At 42.3% G+C, this 22,686-nt stretch overlaps 1 non-coding gene across 1 annotated transcript; it reads left to right on the forward strand.

Annotated features, from left to right (window-relative positions):
• The first annotated feature begins 5,297 nt into the window (after positions 1 to 5,297).
• LOC142447742 (small nucleolar RNA SNORA48) lies at positions 5,298 to 5,441 on the forward strand. Its single transcript, XR_012784399.1, has one exon. It is a non-coding gene; the product is annotated as a small nucleolar RNA SNORA48 (small nucleolar RNA).
• Positions 5,442 to 22,686: the final 17,245 nt, after the last annotated feature.

The raw sequence follows: 22,686 nt of genomic DNA on the forward strand, positions 1-22,686 counted from the left end.
AGGCGATCTAAAAAATGTCTCCTGGAATTGGCTCCATCTCTCAGGCGCTGCTCAAATTCCTTTGTCCCTCCCACGATAAGAACTTGTCTGCGTGGCTCTCGCTAAAGCCAAGAGCACATTCTTTTCTTGGTTACATAAGCTTCTAAAAATAACTGTTTAGCATGGAAATACTAAATGACCTTTGGATATAATGTTTTGCTGGGCTATCAAGCTACTGCAGTGTATTTTCTGTTACACATTTTAATTAAAGATAAAAATCATTTCAGGGACTTTCAAACTTGAATAGAATATCAGTTTTATTCTCCGGACATTACTTTCATTAAAAAAAAAAAAAAAGGAAAGAAAGAAAAACTTGACAAAAATCTCTCTCATGGTCAAAGAAGTTTCACCCTGGAGGTGGAGATGAATTTTCTCCCTGTTAGTGGAGTCGACTGAAAAAGAGAAGGTGAATTCAGAGTGTAATTTATTTTTTTCTGCCGGTCTAGCTAAGTTTGATAAATGCATACAAAGTAAAAGAATCTAAGAAATTAACTGGCAGAATACTTCAAAGGACTCTGGTATTGCATGCCCTCTTTCCTTCAGCAAGAAATGGTCTCAAGAGATAACAGCAAAAAGAAAATGAATTTCATTAAAACAATTTTTTTAAATAGATAACAGTCCCTTCCTTAGACCAAACCAAAAGACAAGCTCCCTGCCATCAAGTCAGTTCCTACTCATAGCAACCCTATAGGGCAATGTAAAATGCCCCTGTTTATTGCCAATACATTCACTCTTTATGGGAGTAGAAAGTCTCATCTTTTTCCCATTCAAGTGAGGTTAAAAATAGCTGCCAAAGTTAATCATCCAGGCCAGTGCCCTATTCCCTGCCCTGGATCATTCTCCTTGGCACATAGTGAGTGAACAAATGAATGACTGAATAAAAGAAGTGCCATAAAAGAGTGATGAAACCAAAAGACACATAAAATAATTAGTTTAATGGACTCAGTCTCCACAAGCATCAGTCTCTTAAAGCATCAGTCTCCACAAGTCTGAGACCAGAAATAGAAGGCTCCCCACTACCATGACCAGCTGGTCTGAAAAGGATCCCATTAGAGGATTATGGGCAGAGTGGGAGCAAAAAGTGGGAAAAACCCTCAGAATCATAAAAGAGACTAGATTTACTGGTAGACAGAGACCGGTAGAGCGCCCAAGATTAAAGCCCTTAGTCACCCTTCAGGTCTGATACTGAACTTACTGCCTTGTTAGAATAGCCAACCATTTCAGATCACAAGGTCAGCACTTAACCAAGGATAAGGTTTAGAGAGTTAGGAAAGATGCAGAAATGGACACTGGAAACACAGGGAAGAGTGGAATAAATGATGGTACATTGAAGAGATCACAATAGATGATTTGCAACAAAATGTCTACTAATTATTGAATATTAAACTGATAATCTGCTGTGTAGAGCTCCACATAAAGAACAGTGGTACAAACAGTACTTGGATACTCTTGGGGGTGCCTCACAGAACGTTGTTAGCTGCGATGGCGTTGACCCCAAATGCCTGTCAACCACCATGTACAACAGATTGGCTGATGTTTGGAAGAGATCACCAGGTCTTTGTTGTTATCTGTCCGGGTCTGAAAGTTACACTAAAAATTGTTCAGTATCATGGCACCACCCTAAGCCTCCCTGTCAGACAGGTCATGGCTGTACATGAAGTGCACTGGCCAGGAATCTAGCTCAGGGCTCTGCAAGGAAGGCCTTTTCAAGTGGGGTCCAAATGGCAGAGAAAGATGTGGGGGGAGTGGTGTAGAACATTTTCCACCAAGACAATACAGACTCAGGAGAATTTCCAACACAAGCAACTCCTTTTAAAGAATTCTTATGTAAATAATTCATGGCGTTTTTAAAATCTTCAGTGCACACTGAATTCCCTATCACCAATTAACACGCTCTTCTGGGTCCTCTCTCAGAAGCCAACCATCATTTGTTCAGAAATTGGAGAGGTATTTTAATACTTCATGAAGTATATCCTGCTCTTGTCTGCAAAGCCACTGTACCCACAACCCTCCGGCATGGGTGCTGTTGTTATTATCTTCCTTTTACTTGTGAGACATCGAGATGGAAAGAACTTAAGGAGCTTGATGTCCCAGCTGGTAAGTGGCAGAATTAGACCGAGCCCTCCCCTTTCCACTTATTGCATGTTGTCAGGACTTTTTACACGACCCCACACTACTTCACAGTCACAACGTATTGCACTAGTTATGAAGCACTTCCACACATTAAATTTAACACAAACTTCTCACATTCTTCACCAGCAGCACAATTCAAAAAACAACAACACTCTTCTTTGGTTTTCCTTAATCAATGTCCAACTTTCACATGCATGCAAGGCAATTAAAGGTACCATGACGGGTGAAATGCACCCTCGTCCTCAAACATCCTTGCTTTTCAACTCCTCACAGAGCTTGTTGTGCAGCTGTTTGGCTCTTTTCCTTTATCCAGGCGGAGTTAGAATGGGTGTTAGTTCCCATTACCATCGAGTTGAATGCAGAGAACAGATAGAACTTCCCCCCAAGGTTCTAAGCCTGGAGATCTTTCGAGAAGCATTCTGCAAACCTCCTCCCGCTGGAGCCCCTGGTGGCTTTGAACCTCCAACTGTTCAGATAGCAGTGTTTTGAAAACTGCATCACCAGGGCTTGTAATTAGCCTTTAATCCTGGGTGTTGGGCATTTTAATTTATCTACAGTGATTCTTGCTCCTTTATTATAATCACTTATCAGGAGAGAATGGAGCCCAGGTGCATCTCAGAATGCAATAAATGGTGCCCAGTCAGGCACCATCATGATAATCAGTTGCTGACAATATTTTGCTGGGATTGGCAGGGTTGCCATTAGCTGATTTTTCAGTAGCAGACCTATAGTTCTTTCTTGGTGGTCCATCTTAAGCTGGAGGCTCTGCGAAACCTACTTAGTGCCATAGCAACATGACCCTACAATGACAGACAAGTAATAGCTGCACATGAAGTGGGTTGATTAGGAATTGAACCCAGGCATCTCATCTGGCAGGTGAGAACTGTATTGCTAAACATCCAAAGTCCTTCTGCTAACACTGCTGAAGACACTGCAATGGAAAAGGCGAGGATTACAGAGTTCTGGGATTTATAGACATAACCTCCATTATTCAACCTTTTAATGAATTACTAGGCTAATACCAACCTAAGGTAAAGTATGCTTTGTGGCAATACAGGAAGGGTGATGCTGCCATTCATTTAATGCACTGCTTAGTGGTGGCAGAGTGTTGGTATGTATACTGATGTGGAGTGATAAGGCTGGTGGATGAGAGGGAGAGATAAAATGATGACAAGTGGGGTTTTAAACATTCTCTTCCTAAAACTTACCAAAGCTCAGATGGGCTAACCTCAGGCAGAGAGCATACGGGCGGTCATAAACTTAAATCATAAACATATAAAAGATCATGTGCTGAACGATGTGTATTTCTGGTGTTCTGATTCATCCCATTTTGTCTTTCTACATGGCTAGGATCCCACTGACTCTCAAGCTGCTGACACCCCATGAGGGGTGACCGTGGTATGATGTGGCCTCTGTCCCTGGGTTGTTCCGTAATACAACACAAATCTGGAACCCAAAGCCATTGCCTTGAAGCCTGCATTAGCATGTGACTTCTGCTAAGCAGCAAGACGACCAAGGAGCCGGGGTGTCTTTGTCTGAGAACTGAACATCATAAAATCGACTTTTTGGCATTGTTGTGAAAATGGAATAACGGAGCACAGATAAGAAAAAATTCAGAACTTGAAAGCTTAATGAATTCTAACTGGTCTACCCACGAAAGGGCACTAACCAAATCCTGACACATGTTCATTTGTTGTGTATATTTGTGGTCAAATTTTCTAAGAAAAATGTAAATAATTTTCAGAGGAAAAATGCAATGGACATTCGAATAGCAATGGAGTAAAAGCAGGCCACAAAAGCCACGAGAGTAAGAAAGGGTGGTGTTAAAGTAGTTCAATTGAATGTGTCACATGTCGCTCAAGGTAAACACAACTCCACTAGCCGCCTCCCTACCCTGAGAAGAGTTTTCCATCGTTTCATTAGAACAGAAAGAAGCTGACCGCACATTGCTCAGTATGATGGTGAGCGCCTGGACAGTTAAGGAGTTATTTCCAAACACAATCTTTCTTGCCGTTCCACCCCCCATGGGGCACGGTTACAATGCCCGGCCTTCTGAAACCCGTGGCTGCTGCTTCCTTCCACCTAACCGCTCAGACGGCCAAACAAAGTCCCCGTGCGCTGTGCACAGAACAACTGCAAGCCTGCTTGTTGAAGAATCCAGGCTGAATTGATTTCCCACATCTTGAACACATTGCTCTCTCCCCACCCCCTCCCTCCAGCCCCGCTCCGCCCCGCCCCCACTTCATTCCGAAATCCTACAGCCACGACAGAAATAAATGAGCTGGAGGTAGAGGTCACACCTTGGCGAGCAGTCAGCGTTCTGTGGGAAATCAATAGGGAGGATGGGATTCTCAAACAGCTGAAGCAGAAGGAATGATGCATTGATGGCTATACATAAACCAAACAAAGGAGCCTGGGAACAGCCTTCCAAGGAGCGGCCAGGGCACTCGGGCTTCGTTGATCTCCACACCTGAACCACAGAAAAGCCGCTCCCCAGACACCTGTGCTCCTGGAGCGTTTTCTCCGGGTGGCTAAATGTTGCTGCTGAAGGTCTTTGAGAACATGAACAATTATGTTCAGACTGCAGATGCTAATTCTGGGCAGATAAAGCTCTCCTCTACGTTGCTCACAGAACCCTGGAGGCTTCGTGGGTGACATTTTCCACTACTACCGATGATGTCAGCAGGTTGAACCCACCAGCTGCTCCATGGGAGAAAGAGGAGGCTGTCTGATCCCTTAGAGACCGGTAGTCTTGGAAACCCTGGGAAGTGGTGCTACTTGTCCTGGGGTGGGGATGGGGGTGGGGGGGTTGCGCTGAGTTGTAATCAGCACAATGGCAGTGGGTTCTGATCACTGACAGGGTGGTGCAAACGTTTAGCACACAGGACTGTTAACTAAAGTCTGGATGTTCAAGTCCAACCCAGAGAAGCCTCAGAAGAAAGACCTGGTCATCTACACCCCCCCACCCTCAAAATCAGCCACATGAAACCCTGTAGAGAGATGGGCAAAGAAAGATGAAAACAGGGCAAGCCAGTGAGAGGTTTGAAAAGTTGTTGAATACAAACCTGATGATCTGCTCTGTACACCTTAATGTAATGCACAATAAAGAGTTATAAAAAGAAAATTCACCCTGGCTAAGGGCAAAGAGACACCTGATTGGTGGTGGTGCTCTTATATCAGTCAGGGACAGAGCCAACTTGGAGTCCTTTGTTCATCCTAGCTTGATGCCTGGATTGTGGCCAGAGCTGTTTCATGCCTAGGGCACATTTAAAAAAGAAAGAAGAAAACTCTCCTGAATACAGTTGTGCTACTCTTGACACAGATGAGACTGTCACGTCAGAGTTGATTTCATGGCATGGGCTGTTGACAGCAAAGGCCAGGGTGGTAATGCACATGGAATTCCACGACGCACAAGTGTGGTCTATTGCGAGCAGAACAGGCTTTAAGCTCAGATTCCAGTCTTAGCTTCACCTCTTAGCAGCAAAGGAATTTGGGGAAAGCCTCATTTGTCAAATGCCAATGTCACACCTGTTTTAGAGACAATTGTGTAGAATTATGAATACATAAACACCTGATGTAAATTCATCAGTCAACACAATGCTCGATTTCTTCTTCCTCTTCTGCTCCTTCTGCCCAAGTAGGGTTTAAAAATCCTCTGGTTTCTACACCTTTTCCTGTCTCACATCTTTCACTAAGATAATCTCTTATGGAAATTTAATTCAACAGTAAATTAACTTTCTAGAAAACTGCTTGATTATGCCAGTAACCATGGAAGGAGGTGGCCTAGGAGGGCTCTGTGTACCCCATAATCTCTATCAGCTCCCAAATGCCTCCCCAAAGTAAACAAAGAATCTAAGTTGAAGCCTTGAAGCAGCATACCTATTAAACAAAAGGAATAAAGAACCTCTCTCTAATTTTCTCATCGTTACAGGATGATCTAGAATATCAAATCTGAAATTGAGTCAACACGAATTCTCATCCAACCTCTGTGTAGCTCCAAATGGCAAATCAGGTCACCTTTCAGTTTCTTAGAATTGTTGGGACAGTCTCAGCTACATACCAAGAATCTAGAATGCTCCCTTCTTTTGCCATGGGAGATAATATAGACTGTCAGAAACGTATTTGACTTGATAGCCTGATCAGTTGTTCATTTGCCTTTGCCTATGCTGTTGTTAGGCGCCGTTGAGTCAGTGTGGACTCACCGGGACCCTATTTATAAGAGAACAAAACAACTGAAAGGTCCTGTGTCATCCTCACAAGGGCTCCAATGCCCGATCCCACCCAGGAAGCCCCTGTGTCAATCCATCTCCTTGAGGAACTTCCTCTTTTTAGCTCCCTCTCGACTTCACCAAACCTGAGGACCTTCCCCATGGACTGGTCTCTCCTGAACACATGGCCAGTGTATGCAAGGCGGCCTCTCCAGCTTGGCCTCTTAGGAGCGTTCTGGCTGCACGTGGTCAGAAGTAGATCTGTTTGTTCTTTTGGCAGTCCCTGGTACTTTCAATATACATTCTCTAGCACCATAATTTTAAAGAAATCGACTCTGCTTTAATCTTCTTTATCTAATATCCAGTTTCCGCATGTAGATGAGGGAATGGAAAATACCATGACTTGGGTCAGGTTCCCCTCAGTCTCTAATATCTTTGCTTTTCGACACTTTAAATAGGTTTTTGTGCAACAGATTTACCCAATCTTTGCCTGTAAGGACCGGTTCCTAATGGCCAACTGAATTCTTCTCTCCTATACTTTCTGCCTAGTTTTTTTGTCTTTTCATGACTTCCACTTTTCACTAATTCAGGAACAAGATAATTAATTTGTATGATTAAAGAGCTTCCAGTCCTCTGCTATTAAGCAGATGACCTAGCTCAGTTAATGATGCCACCTCCCAGGTAAACGAAGAAGAAGGCCTCTTGGGAACAGAAAAAGTGGGGATGCTAGAACCACCGGAAAAGTCTCAGTTAAAAAGGGAGCAAACATAACTACCGGTATTTATATACCAGACTTCGTTCAGAAAACAGGTAACACTTTCATATTTGACATAGACACGAGGAAATACTCGCTGGCATTTCAATTTTAATTTGGAAATGGAGGCATGAAGTGAAATAATTTACTCAGAGTCACATAGCTAATGAACTCCGGCACCAGAATTCGAATCGTAGTCATTTCACTTCACATATTGTTTTCACTACAGAGGGTCACCTATGAGTACTGAGGTTTCCGTTCCTGAAACCGTAATATTTCTCAGGACTTATTTTTCAAAAGAGAAAATATGTTTAATTTGTTCAGGTGGTGGTTCCTCAATGACAGAGACTAAATCGAACAAGTTAGTCTTCATGAGCCATGACTTTCCCATCCCTGGGCAAGGCATGTTGATGCGTCCATGGACTAGGCAAAGCCAAAGAAGTTGCCCAAACACTCATCATCACCCTAGATGCTGTGAAACCACACAGCCAGTCTTTTTTCCACTTGAAACCCCTAAATCTGACATCACAAGCTCAGCCCTCGTTTATGGAAACCTTTGCTTCAGTTATCATGCCCCCTTCTCTTGGCACAGATTTACCTATCTTTAACTTTCCCAGATACACTAGCAACTTTAAAGAAGACAATGTTGGTAAATGTAAGACCGAGTGCCTGGTACATGATGTCATTGTCACTAGCCACTGTTGATTTGGTCCCTGACACATACTAGCCCCATGCACCGTGACATGAAACATGGCCCAGGCTTGTGCCGTGCCCTTTATCATTTGCAGATTGGATCCTTGTGGTTCTTAGGGGTTCCTTTGTCTGACTTTAGTATATGGAGCTTCAGGATTTCCTTTTCGAACTGCAAATGAGGTGTATTCGCTGTGGCCTCCCATCCAGCAGGCAAGAAGTCTCCCATGAACCACCAATTCCTCACTGGTATATAATAGCTACTCCATAACTCAATAAGGTGATTTCAACCTACACACCCCTCACCCACAGTGATGGTTCCTTCCGCTTCTTAGAATATCCAGTAGGTGGGAAGTATCATGAACAAGTGGGTGGAGTTCTCGGTGAAGCATTGAAGGAGAACTCTGATTAGGAGGTAAAGACTTTAAATTAGACACTTCAAATCTTCCATCATCAAATCCTGCTCCTGAAGTCCATGCCCCCTTGATATCAGCAAACTTACTTTGTTGGTCTGCCCTTCAAGTGCTACATACATGTCGATGTGCCACGTAGGCACTCTGAGGAAAGGGGTTCGTTTCTCCTTTGGTTTGTGCTGGCCAGTGAGCCTGCTCTCACAGCTCTCTCTGCAAAAACACCTGCGATTACAAATTCCTAGTTTCGTTCGAAGCAGGCCCTTGTGTTCTCTCTCTAAGAGAACTTTTCTGGACAACAGGAGCTTCAGAACTCAGAAACACCATCCATCATAACAACCCAGTCAGAAATCCCCAAACTTGACAATTCTACAATCTGTCTACACAGGTGCCAGAACTTGTTTTTCAACCCCCGGCCCCTCAGTGGACCTTTGAGTCTGAAATAACCCGCACATGCAAGAAACCTTCTTGACTGCCTTTGAAGGTTACCCAGAGATAACGGGAATGGACCCACCTGTCAGGCACACCTGCTCTGATAACCTACCTCCAGCCTCTCCCTGTCCTGAGAGCAAGGAGAACGATCCTTTGCCTTATTTAGATCCTTGCATCATCTGCTATATTTTTCAAAAGTTTCAAGTTAAGTGTGCTTAACGTGCTATTTCTATGGTGATGTTCACTCATCAACACAGAAACCCTGCACATCTGGAGGGCGGGCAACCTGGGGGGCACAGTGTGAAAGCTCACCCTTGCTTCGCAGAAAGTAATAGAAACAACAACAAGGTAAGCATCAATCAAAATAGTTGGGGGTGGGTTATCTCATCAGATCCCCACAGCAACCCAATGTTGTTAGTAGCCATCAAATCAGCCCCCAATTACAGAGACCCCATGGAATGAAATGCTTCCTGGTCCGGGTCAGCCCCATGACCAGTTGCAGATGAAACGCTAATGGTCCCTAGAGTTTTCATCGGCTGACTTTGAGAAGAGATCACCAGACATCTGTGTGGAAGCTCCACTGCAGCTTGTTTAGTATTACGGCACTATCCAAGCCTGTGCTGACAAACTTGTCTGAACATGAGGGACACGGGCCAGTCTCCCCCATAGGAGGCAAGAATTCTGTCCCTGGACCACGCATGCCTCATAAGCCTACGCTGGGTGTTCCATTTTACATACGTGGAAAGAAAGTGCAGAGAAGTCCAACAAAACCCTGGGCTACATCTACCATATAGCATACACTCTGGGGTCCGGCAGGCGACATTCTAAGCTAGCCTGCAAATTGAGAGCATATCACAGTGAACGAAGTATATAATTTCTTCAGTCTCGGTCTCCTCCTCTGAAACTGCCACACGAGTTTTGCCACCAGGACACATGTAACTCCTCTTTATTTACCCTCTCTACCTCAGCAACCCAGAGACCGCGCATGGCTCTACACACCCTTCAATCTTCCGATTTCTTCATTTACCAAATGAAAATGTCAACACGGGACCACACCTTATTCATTGGTGGTTCTGGAGATACGATGAAAGACAAGAGGTGGAAAGTTTCTTGAAAATCTTCAAATACTTCTCGACTTTAACATAGCTTTACGGTACCTGGTTCCGCTTCCAAAATTGTTGTACAAAAGACAGTGTTTGTCCAGCATCTCAGAGTGAATGGAGAAACTGTGTTCAGGACAGAGAAATCGTTTGCAGGTTATTCACATGATCGCGTAGGCAGAGACTTGTACTGGCCCTTGAGGGATGTGTGTGCTAGCGCTACCTTGACCACTGCATGGGACAAAAGGCTGGACTTCGCTGAACAATAAGAATATAAGTACCAACTTTGTCAAAGTCTAGTGGGTCGGGTGTAGTGGGGACCCAAGAAGACCTAGAGAACTTGAGACAGGCAAAACTCCGCAAGTCAATTAGATGCATTTTTAATGGGGTGTCAGACTTCTTTCCAGTCACATTCCCTTGTCATAACCTAAATTTGACCCAGATGTGAACATGCTGAGGCCTGTCTTTGTCCTTTCCCTACAGCTGCGCACACCTTTAAGTTTCCGTTTGTGTCTCGAAAGGATTCCTTGTTAGTCTTCAAGACACAGATCAGGGAGTGGAATAGGGCTGGGAGTTACAGCGGTAGGAAAAGGAGGGCCGAGAAAAGGAGCATCACACGCTATACCATGTCCACCTTTTCTCTTCCACACAGGCTGGGGGGAGCCGGGACAGTTGTCTTCATCCTCTCAGAGCTCTCTGAGGGGCACTGTCCCAGAGCCCAGACACGTCCACAAGGGGTGGGGGGGAGGGAAAGAGACATGCACCAACACATATGCACATGGACACACACTATGTAATCATGCACATATGATACACACATACACAGAGAGAGACACACACGTGGACACAGTGTATTCATACCCATATGCTTACTCACACACATCATGTAGAACTGAGCTATCTCAACCCAGAAAGGATTTGCTTCCCCCCCCCCAATTACACCCATAAATATGGATGCAACATGTTAGAAAGGATAAGCCAAAACAAGATTGGATTCCTTTGGCTATCTCTGTGAGGATCAAACTATATCAAATAGATCACCACCTACACAACAGAAGCTTTTGCTTAGGAAAAGTAGAAGCAGGTGCAGAAGAGAAGCAAAGGCATGGGGCTGGGAGGGAGAGGGAGGGAGCAGGAAGCAGATCACAGCCCTGGCTGGGTCTGGCCTCTTCTTCCTGGTCTCCCCTGAGGTTTCTTCCCACGTTACTCGCTGCTTTGGCTGCCCAGAAAGAACAAGACAGACAGAAGTCAAAAGAGCAAGGTCAGCACATCAGCTAAGTCTGATTTCACACCCTGCCCCACCTCTATTGTCCCTTTCTGAGACATAAAGACGGAGAGTGAGGGTCGGAGGTCCTGCTACGCTTGATTCCGTATAAAACTATGGTTATTTTTCATTAACATCTCCTAACTAGCCAGCCGCTGTGATTTTCACACTGATAATATGTGATGTTGCTTATTCCAGCAAATTATTAATCCCTATTGATGAATAGGCATTGCCTGACTCTTCTTTTTTGGAAAAAAAAAATTCCCTGCTTACTATAGAAATTCTTGGACAAAATCAATCAGCCTTGCCCAAGATGCTCTGTGAGTCCATGAAGCCACGTGGCCTCATAACGTCAGCCTTCAGATCACATTCAAGGGACCACCTTTAGTAGCTTTGCTTTTCCGGAGACCCTAACGTTGCTCATCTGAGTTTCGTATGTTCCCAGGTGGCACTACAAAACACCATCAGAAAGCCTGATTTGGTTTTGAACAAAATTAAAAAGTAAACTCATTAACATAGACTAACCCAACGGGCTTACAGCGGGCATGCAGAGTTGTGTGCAACAGAGGCTCCTAGGCTGTCAGGCATGCCTTGACAATTTCATTACAAATCTGTAGTCTGTCTTTCTCTGCACAGTTTCCCTATAGACTACACTGAAAAAAACAAAACGAATCAAAGAGCTCCACTCCTAAACCAATTCTGAAGGGGCTACCCCTCTCGTAAAGTTAAGATTGAATATGAAAAAGTCACAATAAACAGAAAGAACTTTCTCCCTTACAAAGGCTTATGATGCTGCCTCAACGCCCCCCAAAGTTCCCAAAACAACAAAAAGCAAAACTCTCTTCCATCGTTGGCAGCACAAAAGCAATAACTTTCAACAAACCAGCTCGAGCCAAGAATTACGAGAGCACACAGCACGTCCCCATTCAGAACACGGTTGCTACCTCAGTTTATCACAGGATTCACAGGGTTTGTTTGGAAAACACGTTATCTGGGGAAGAGAGAGGTTTACCAATGCAAAAAAAAAAAGGTTCTCACAAATGCAAATGAACCAAAAGTCATATTTTCCCTAAGTTTGAAAAACCACCTTAACCTATGAAAAACAGAGGCTTTTTGTGAGTTTAAAAAAAGTAATGCTACCTACCCACTTAGACGAAAAGGCATTTCCATTTGCTGTAGCAAACACTAACCGCTAAAAATAAATCAGAAGTTACAGTTCACTGCGGACGCCATCATCTGTAAGGACTTTAGCAGCATTTACTGACCTAAACAGTCTTCAGTTGTCAGATAGCAAAGTTTCTTTTCTTCTCCACCGAAATGTTCATATGGACGCTCAAGGACAGTGTAGTACTGGACTGAGCAGGAGGGGAAAAAAAGTCCCCCAATCTTCTGTAGAAAGGAAGAAAGCAAAAAACGAAGGAGAGAAGGGAGAAAAAAGCCAAGCAAGACGCAGTCTAATCGGATATTCTTCCTGGTGAAGGGGCGTGGGGTGGGGGGAAGCAAATCCAGTGTTCTGGAATGAGTTCAAACACAGCTTGACGGGCTACAGGCGCATTTACACTGAGCATGCTTAGCCAGCACCGCTTGCATGAGACACTCTTAATGAATATTACCTCCTCCCTACTGGCTGTTCCCGCTGCAAGTCCACACCCACTCCGCTTTCAGAAGTCAGGAATTGAGCTGCAGCCGAAGTCCAGAAAACATGCTTCTGCAGACACAAGGCCTCACTGATCCATAAACTTTCAGGTTGTGACCTGCAGGTCAGCCTGACAAATAGAACACGAGGGCGGTCTTTCTCTGCCCTCGGTGACGTCCCAGCTTCGAGCTTGTCCCAAACTGCAGTTACTCGGGAGGGAAAGAAAATAGACAGCATTCTTTAGCATCGCGTCTGAAATGCCACTGCAGAGCCTTTCCCCCGAAGCCTACAATCCCGGATCAAAATAAGGGATATCTGCCTGACTTCTTCTCTCTTTTTTTTTTTAAGATAGCTTTTAGTTTTTGAATAAATGATATAAAATTCCTACCCAAAAGGTCTGACAACTTACATTGTCTACACAGTATGAAATATGTTTTGAAATTTAGATTTAACCTTTTATGCAGTCTAAATATTCAACAAACATACATTTAGGTCACACTATATTTAAAGAACAAAAACAAAAAAAAAAAACAGATTTTGTTTCTCAAATAATGCTTTCCCTTTCCCAAACCCCTTGGTCATGTTTAATGCCAGCAGCGGACCTGAAACTTTAGAAAATAGCATAATAAAATATCCAATTTCTCTGGCTACCTAAAAGGCAGTTCTGGCTCTGCAAAACACCCATGAAAAGACCCCCAGGGGATCGGTGAGAAAGAGTCAATATAGGCAGCACAGGAAGACCACTTGATATTAAAATAATAGTCATAAAAGATGTGCCATTGTCCTGACGTTTCTACCGTACTATTTATATTCTTCTGCAACAAATTATAAATTTTAAATGTTATTAAATACCTATTTAGAAAATTAAAGTGCTTATTTTCTGAGACCACACACACAAACACAAATAGCAATTCATGTTTGAAAAGAAATTCTATCACAGAGTATCAAAAGGCAATAGAAATTCTGTAAGTGTGCAAAGAAGTCTGGGGGTGCCCAGCCCCTAATACAAACCCTGCCTAGCCAGCACTGATCCCCTCAGTTAATGAAAAGTATTCCTATGTATCCTGTAAGTAAGCCCATAGCCTCTCCATGGCTGGAACACTTTAAGCAGAGTCACCAGATAACTGTTATCATATGTTTTTCTTATCTAAGGTCCTTGTACCATAAAACATTTCCTTGAATAAATAAAATTTCCTCAGACAGTTTTTTTCCCATTTCTGTAATTATGAGGTTTTGGAGAGAGAGGTTGTTTTGTTGTTCTGCTTTGCCTAAGAGAGGAATAAAACTTAGTCTCCTTCTGTGATGTGTTTATTTATATGTTCCAAAGTAAACTAAGCTTTCAAAAGCATGGCGAAGCCAAAGAAAAATGGGGTCTTTAAAGGCTAAGCAATCGTCACATGTCCCCATATTTAAAATGCCAATTTCTGTCTGGTTGATTCCAGACCTGATGTGGGTCAGAGTAGAGCTGTGCTCCATCAGCTTTAATAATTGATTTTTAGAAAGTGGATCACCTGGCCTTTCTTCTGAGGTATCCCTGGGTAGATTCAAACCGCCAACCTTTTGGTTAGCAGTTGAAATTGCTAACCATGTACACCACCCAAGGGTCCACATCCACTTAAAATAGTGGTAAATTAAAAATTACATATTCATTTAACCAAGGAGACAGCCTACAACTGACAGGGGTGACATCATGCAGAGGAGAAGAACCTAGTAAGTCTATGATAAAACTCTTCTCTGTAGATGGCATGGCCTTCCTCCTACCATGTGCACTGGTCATCCTGTCTTCTTCATTAGGCTGAGCCCTCTCCTCTGGAGCATGGAGTGGCCTGAGTAAAGTCAGGGTTTCCAGCTCAGATTTTACAATGCTCTGAAAAGTTGATATGGACTTTCTAGTGCTCATCCATTTACTTTAGAAATATCCACGGACCTCTAGCCATGATACACATCTAGGACCTGGAAATGGGGTGGTGACTAAGCTAGAGAAGACCCCTTCTTTCATGGAGCTTCCATTCTGGTGAAAAGTGAGTAAGAAAATAGCAACTGTGTTTACACACTGTAATGAATGCCAGGAAAGAAAGAAACGGGACACTATGAGAGCCAGTGTGTATGTGTAGGGGACTGGACTACCACAGAATTAGGAAATGGAAACATAATTAGTAGCCAATTCAATATGTGCTAACAAGAAAAATATAGGACATGGCTATATAAAGGCCATGACAGTAGCAATAAAGCATTTGGACATAATATGGTAAATAAGAGGAAGCAATTGAGAGATTTTGAGATATATAACTGGAACTAGGTACACCCAGAATACTCCTTAGAAGCAAGAATGTAAAGACTTCTTCTTATGTCCTTTGGACACGGTATCAGGAGAGACAAGTCCCTGGAAAAGGACACCATGCTTGGTAAAGCAGAGGGGCCCTTGGCAAATGGGCCAGACACAGAAGCTGCAAAATTGGCTCCAACATAAGTACAACTGTTGGCACAGTGGAGGACGGTCCAGTGTTTCGCTTGGTTGCACGCCGGGTCGCTATGAATTAAAACAGGCTCAACTACAACTGAAAGAAAACAACAACAAAAACTTTAGAAATATTAAAATATTAGCAGAATATAGCCATTTGTGAGATAGACTGGAAATGAGTGACAGACACACAAAACTCAATCTAAAGCATTTGCAATGGCTATAGAAGGAAGATGGCTGTGAGAGGCAGTTTGGCGGTAGAATTGACCAGCTTGATAAATAATTATATACGAAGGTGAGGATGAGAGGGCATTTAAGGATAATAGCAATATTTTGGGCTCCATGGCACTAAGAATGGAGGTACCTTATGCAGAAATCAGAAAAATCTGGTCTAAGAAACTAGCACTAGGCACAGAGTAAGCTCAAATGCTTGCTGACTGCATCGTGTGTGGAGTTTGAGGGTTAGGAGGTTAACCAGTCTACACTTTTGTTTCAAGATAAACTTCAGGACCTTCTTTTAGGTAATGGATTTGTAGATTGATATCAAAATCAAGAGGAAAAACTAGATTTTTTGTACAAAACTTAAAATGTTGTACATCAAAGGATGTTATCAAGAAGATGAAAAGATATAGGAGAGGGGGAGGTGGGGGAAAGGAAGTGGTGTTCACAAACCCAGGAACAAGAGAACAACAAGTGATCCAAAATCAGTGGTGAGGAGGGTGTAAGAGGCCTGGTAGGACTTGATCAAGGGTAATGTAACTGAGAGGAATTACTGAAACCCAAATGAAGGCTGAGCATGATAGTGGGACAAGAGAAAAGTAAAACGAAATAGAGGAAAGAAGTAAGAGGCAAAGGGCATTTATAGAGGTCTAAATACAGGCATATATATGTAAATGTATTTATATATGATAAGGAAATAGATCTATGTGTATATACTTATAGATTTAGGATTAAGGTATCAGATAGACATACATTGAGCCTCCACTTAAGTACTCCCTTGATGTAAGAACACTTTGTTCTATTAAAGTGGCATTCCATGATGCTCACCAACATGATCGCTGAAGACAAAGTGGGTGCATAAGCAAATGTAGTGAAGAAAGTTGATGGTGCCTGGCTATCAAAAGATATAGCATCTGGTGTCTTAAAGGCTTGAAGATAAACAAGCAGCCATATAGCTGAGAAGCAACAACGCCCACATAGAGGAAGCACACCAGCCTGTGTGATCACAAGGTGTTGACGGGATCAGTTATCAGGCATCAAAGAACAAAAAACCATGTCTTTGTGAATGAGGGGGATTGAAGAGTGGGGACCCAAAGCCCATCTGTAAGCAACTGGTCATCCCCTTACAGAAGGGTCACAGGAAGAGGTGAGCCAGTCAGGGTGCAGTGTAGCACCAGTGAAACATACAACTTTCCTCCAGTTCTTTAATGCTTCCTCCCCCCCACCCACTATCATGATCCCAATTCTACCTTAGAGATCTGGCTAGACCCGAGGATGTACACTAGTACAGAGGGGAACTAGGAACACAGGGAATCCAGGACTGATGAACTCCTCAGGACCAGTGGTGAGAGTGGCGATACTGGGAGTGTGGAAGGAAGGTGGAATAGAAAGGGGGAACCGAACACAAGAATCTATATATAACCCCCTCCCTGGGGGGTGGACAACAGGAAAGTGTGTGAAAGGAGACATCAGACAGTGTAAGACATGAAAAATAATAATAATTTATAAATTATCAAGGGATGATGAGGGAGCGGGGTAGGGTAGTTGAGAGGAAAAAAATGAGGACCTGATACCAAGGGCTCAAGTAGAAAGCAAATGCTTTGAGAATGATGATGGCAATAAATGTACAAATGTGCTTGACACAATGGATGGATGTATGGATTGGGGTAAGAGTAGCATGAACCCCCAAGAAAACGATTTAAAAAAAGAGCAAGAGTCTGGGTTACTGGAAAAATTAGATTTACTTTTATCTCGTTATGCCTTAAAATTAAATATATTCTGTAATAATATCTAAAAAAGCAAAAAAGATGAAAAGAGAAGCTACAGGATGGAAGAAAATGTTCTAAAACTATATATCAGATAACAGTTTATATCCAGAGTATATGAAGAACTCTTAAAATCAACAAGAAGAGAAAAGAAAAACTCAACAAGAGGAAAATAACCCAATTTTTAAGTGGGCAAAAATCTTGAATAGAGATGTACATATTTTAAGGAAGATATACAAATAACCAATAAGCCCATGAAAAGATGTTCAACAGCAAACATTAGGGAAGTGCATATCAAAACCACAGTGGAAGAGGTTTATTTCATCCCCTCGAGGACGGCTGGTTAGGAGACCTGTTGGTGTTGTGATTTATGCATTGGGTTGCTAACTGCAAGGTCAGGAGTTCAAAACCACTAGCTGCTCCTTAGCAGAAAGACAAGGCTTTCTACTTCCATAAAGATCAGTCGCAGAAACGCAGAGGGGCAGATCAACTCTATCTTATAGGGTCACTATGCATCAGAATCAGGTTGATGGCAGTGAGTATGGAGTTATTTAAGATAGTTATTACTGACACCCCTGCCCCGCCAATATTGGGAAGGATATAAAGAAATTGGAACACTTGTACAGTGGGAATCTAGACTGGTACAAACTTGGGGGGTGGTGGGATTGTCAGTTCCTAAAATGTTACACATAGAAATACTATATGATCAACAATTCCATTCGCACATACACATATAACCAAAAGAATTGCAAGCAGAGACTCAAACAAATATGTATACTCTAGTGTTCGTTGGAGTCTTGGCAGCATAGTGGTTTGGCATTGGGCTGCTAACTACAAGGTCAGTAGTTTGAAATCACCAGTGGCTCTGCAGGAGAAAGATGAGGCTTTCTACCCCCATTAAGATTTCTAGTCTCAGAAACCTCTGGGGCAGTTCTACCTTGTTGTGTTGGGATGCTACGAATCGGCATGAACTTGATGGCAGTGAGTTTGGTTTGGGGGGGAGTGTTCATTGCCAAGTGAAATAAGCCAGCTTCAGAAGGACAGATTTTATGAAAGAAATGGATTTTCACATTCACAAACTTTAACAAATTCCAGGTAGAATAAACTCCGGGAGATCTCCACTGACACATGATAGTCAAACTCTTGCAAGGCGAAGATAGAGAGGGCATTTTGAAAGTAGGGGGGACAACATAAATTCTCCGGTGCAAGGCAGGAGGCATGGGCCCAGCCTTCTTTGGCACGTGGAGACCCAGTTGTTTCAGGGCCGTTGGCAGAAGAAACGATTCTTTCTCAGAGATGGATTTAGCACCCTGATTGAAAAAATAATCGATGTGTGGGTCTTTTTCTGGGTCCTCAGTTCTATTCCATTGACCTACGTGTTCATCTTTGCACTGGTACCACCCTGCTTTCCCCTGTAGCTTGTAGTTTAGACAGCAGGAGGGAGACAGGGCTTTTGCTCCATAAAGAGTTACATCTCAGAAATCCACAGGGCCAATTCGGCCCTGTCCTCTTGGGTAGCAATGAGTGAGAATTGACTGGATTGTGGTGAGTTCATTTTGTTTTAACATAAAGGAATATGAGCTTTCCCATATTGCTCTTTTTTTTCTTGTGAAGTATTTTGGATATTTAGGCCCTTGCAATTGCATATTAATTTGATGATAAAATTTTCCAATGTTACAAAAAATGATTGTTGGAATTTTCATAGAAGGCATGTTGTATATGAAAAATTCTGTTACGTTGCTATTGACATCTTACTGTTGATTCAGCCAATCCATGCCTTTCCATGTATTTAAGTGATCTCTCCTTTCTTTCTGTTTTCTAATTTTCAGCGAAAAGGTCTTTTATCTCCTTAGGTAAATTTATTCCTGGTATTTTATCCCCTTAACTGTTATTATAAAGGAATAGTTTTCTTGATTTTATTTTAAATTGTTTATTCCTACTTCACAGAAGCCCAGTGATGTTTTGTGGGATTTTGTGTTTGGTGATCACTAATCTTTCGTCGTGATGCAGTGAATTCTTCTGCATATGTCATGTAGGCAAGTGGGGAGCAGAAGTGGTGAAAGGTGCACTTGCCTTGTTTCTCATCCTCGGGCGATGCTTTTGGAGGGTCACCAGTGAGTGATGCTCACTGTGGGTGTTTTATAAATGGCCTTATCGTGCTAAGGAATCTTCTTGTTAGTCGGAGTTAGCATGAAAGGGTGTTTGTCTAATCTTCTATGTTAATTGACATCATCATGTGGGGGGTTTCTCTTCATTTTGTTACTGCAGTTTCTCACAGAGATTGATTTCCTTATGTTTAACTTGTGTTGCAGTTCTGGGATAAATCACAATTGTTGGTGGTGTATGCTCCTTATGATATGTCACTGAATTCCATTTTTAATATTTTTGAGGATTTTTATATGTACATTCCTAAGAGATATTTTATTTATAGCATATTTATGAAAATAACATGCATGCTATATGTTTTTTCCTATTACTCTCTCTTCTATGGGGTACCTTCAGAAATACTTGGGTTGGCCAAAACTGTATACCAAATGTTATTTGTTTTAAAAAGTAGATTTTTTAATTGCTGCTTTTCATTGTTGTTGTTAATTGTGATGTCTTTATCTGGCTTTGATATCAGGTCTCAAGGAATGAGTTAGGAAGCGTTTCCTCCTCTATTTTTGGAACAGTTTGAGAACAATTGGTGCTAATTATTCTTTAATGTTTGGTAGAATTTGCCTGGTCTTGGCAAAAGGGACTCCATTTTGAATCTGGTGCCTTCAGCTTGGCTCTCAGAATTCACCTCTCATAGACCTCCCTTTCACTGACCTCCCTCTCTCACGGATCTCCCCCTCCCCTGCTCAACCTTCAAATTTCTGGAGCCAGCTCCTCCCGGAGCCAGAATGTTTTCTGAAGATATGCACACTCCACTCTAGCCGTCCTTGGCATATAGATAAGGTCAAAGACCTTCTCCCTTCTGAAGCACCTGTGTGCACAGATCCTCCCCAGCTTGGACCCTTCCCAGCTGTGTCTGCCAGCAGGGGTATAAAAACTGCAGCCTAAATTTCCCAAAGCGCGGTTTCAATAGCTCAATTCCCCGAGTTGATGAATCCGCCCGCAAGCCTCCCAATAAAGCCTGCTTCTAAATTTTGCCGATTGGATCTTTGGTTCTGTTTCGCGCCCCAAAATTCCTTACAGAATTCACTAGTGAGGCCATGTGGTCGTAGATTTTTCTTTGTTGGGAAGAATTTTGTTATTGTTTCGACCTCATATTATTGTAGGTTTATCAAGAATTCTATTTATTTCTGAGTCATTTTGGATAGTTTGGGTTTCTAGAAATGTATCCACTTCTGGGTTATCTTGTTTTGGTATTTTGTCTTTTAAAAATGCATCTCTAAGCATTTTCTGCTCTCATTTCTGATTTCTTACTTTTAGTTGAGCCATTGAGTGTTTAAGGATATGTTGCTTAATTTCCACATATTTGTGAAATTTCCAACTTTTCTTCTACTATTAATGTCTAGTTTAATTTAAGGAGCCCTGTTAGTGTAATGGGTTACACGCTGGGCTGCTAACTGCACAGTCAGCAGTTGGAACTAACAGCCACTCAACTGGCGAACGATGCGACCTTCTGCTCCCACAGAGGAGGTTCGCCCAGGAAACGCACCAGAGCAGCTCTGTCCAATAGGTTCGCTCCGAGTCAGAATTGAATTGACAACAGTGAAGGGTTTTTTCTTTTCTTTTTAGAGTTTTGTTTATTGTAGTCAGAGGAGACTTTTTGGAATCCTTCCATCTTTTTTATTTTTAATTGTTGAAATTCTTTTGTGACCCAAGATTATAACCCAGCAGCGCTGAAGAACGCCGCCGCTGTGGTTCTCTCAGTAATGCTTAGGCGGGGTTGGCTTGGAGGGTCATTCAGACCCTCTCTTGTCCTGTTGATTCCCTGCCTAGATATTCTACCCAGGACTCGAAGTGGCATGTCTATTGCACCATGCAGGTCAGTCAGTATTTTCTTCCAAATTTTTGGACTTTGATATTTGGTGCATATATTTTTATAATTGTTCGCTCTTGCCGAAACGACCATTTTATCATTACATGATATGCTCTTCCTCTGACAAGAGCTTTTTCCCTAAAGCCTGCTTTGTCTGATGTTAATATAGCCACCCCAGTTATCTTTTGGGGTCTGTTTTCTTTCAACTTATTTGGTTTTTTTATACAAAATGAGGTCTTTTGTAGATAACATACAGTTGGATGATATTTTTGTATCCATTCTGCCAGTCTGTGCCTTTCATTGGAGAGCTTAATCCTTTCTTAAAATGGATAAAGGGCTTCTGCCACTTGTATTTAGATTGTTGTCATATAGTTTTTCATAGTACTCTCTTATAATTCTTTTAATTCCTCTAAGGTCAGTAATAATGTCACCGTGTTCATTAGTGATTTTAGTTACTAGCATCTTCTCTCCTTTTTCTTTGTCAGTGTCGCTAAAGAATTGTCCATCTTGATCATCTTGAAGAAACAACTTTTTTATTTTGTTAATTCTATGTATTCTTGTTAATTCTCTGTGCTCTGATCCTTACCAATTTTCTTTCTTCTGGTTGCTTTTGGGCTTTGTTTTTCTTAGTTTTCTACATTTTCAAGGTGTCAAGTTAGGTTATTGATTTGTTGTCAGTCGAAACCAGTCCCTGGAGAAGGACATCCTGACAGATGAAGGAAAGGGACGGCAGAAAAGAGAAAGACTCAACGAGGCGGGTTGACAGTAATTGACAGTGACTGCAGCACGGGCGCAGATGAGCAATCTGTGGGGAGGGCATAGGACTGGGCAGGGTTCCATACTGTTAGGCCTGTGGCCTCTCTGGGTTAGACCCCACTTGGTGGCACTTACCAACAAAGTCCCAGGCTATGTGTGGTGCACTCCTTCACTGCACACATAGGAGTTGTAATAGTTCTCTTTCAATGTCACATGTCATCAAGGCAAACCAGTTTTTGAAATTTCATTTCCTTTTCTGTTGTTGTTTTTGAAATAAACTTGCTTGTCACTAAAGACTCCAAGTCCAATCCAGTTTTCCTTATTGCCTCTTATCTATTTATTTATTTATTTTAACCATTCAGACCAATATTTAGGTTTGACGGATAAGGAATCTGGAGGGAAATTTTTGTGGGGGCAATGGGGGAGTTGCAAAGAAGCATGCTGTAATAATTTACACAGCCCAGCTCAAGAAATGAAATCAACAACAATATCCCATTAAATCCTCCATTAATGTGTTTCTCTTTCTCCCTACCCTCATCTTTCCTCCCTCCTTCCTCAATCTCCTATCCCTTCCCTGCCCCCTGTCCTGTCCCCATTCCAGCCTCCTCCTCATCAGTCTTCTCTTTTTGTGTATAAACCATGTTTCTTTTGCTTTGTGTTTCCTTAGAATAATGGTGTTATTAAATATTTATGTTTATAAGATTGACGGAATTTGCTAAGCATAATACTCTAGTTTTGTCCATGTTTAAGAGAGTTGTCATTGTTTTTTATTGATGCATAAGATTCCATTGTATGAATGTGCCCGTTTGTTTATCCATTCCTCTATAATCAAGGTTTTTTGGCTGTCT

This window comes from Tenrec ecaudatus, chromosome 4, assembly GCF_050624435.1.
Source record: "Tenrec ecaudatus isolate mTenEca1 chromosome 4, mTenEca1.hap1, whole genome shotgun sequence".
NCBI classification, from domain to species: Eukaryota; Metazoa; Chordata; class Mammalia; order Afrosoricida; family Tenrecidae; genus Tenrec; species Tenrec ecaudatus.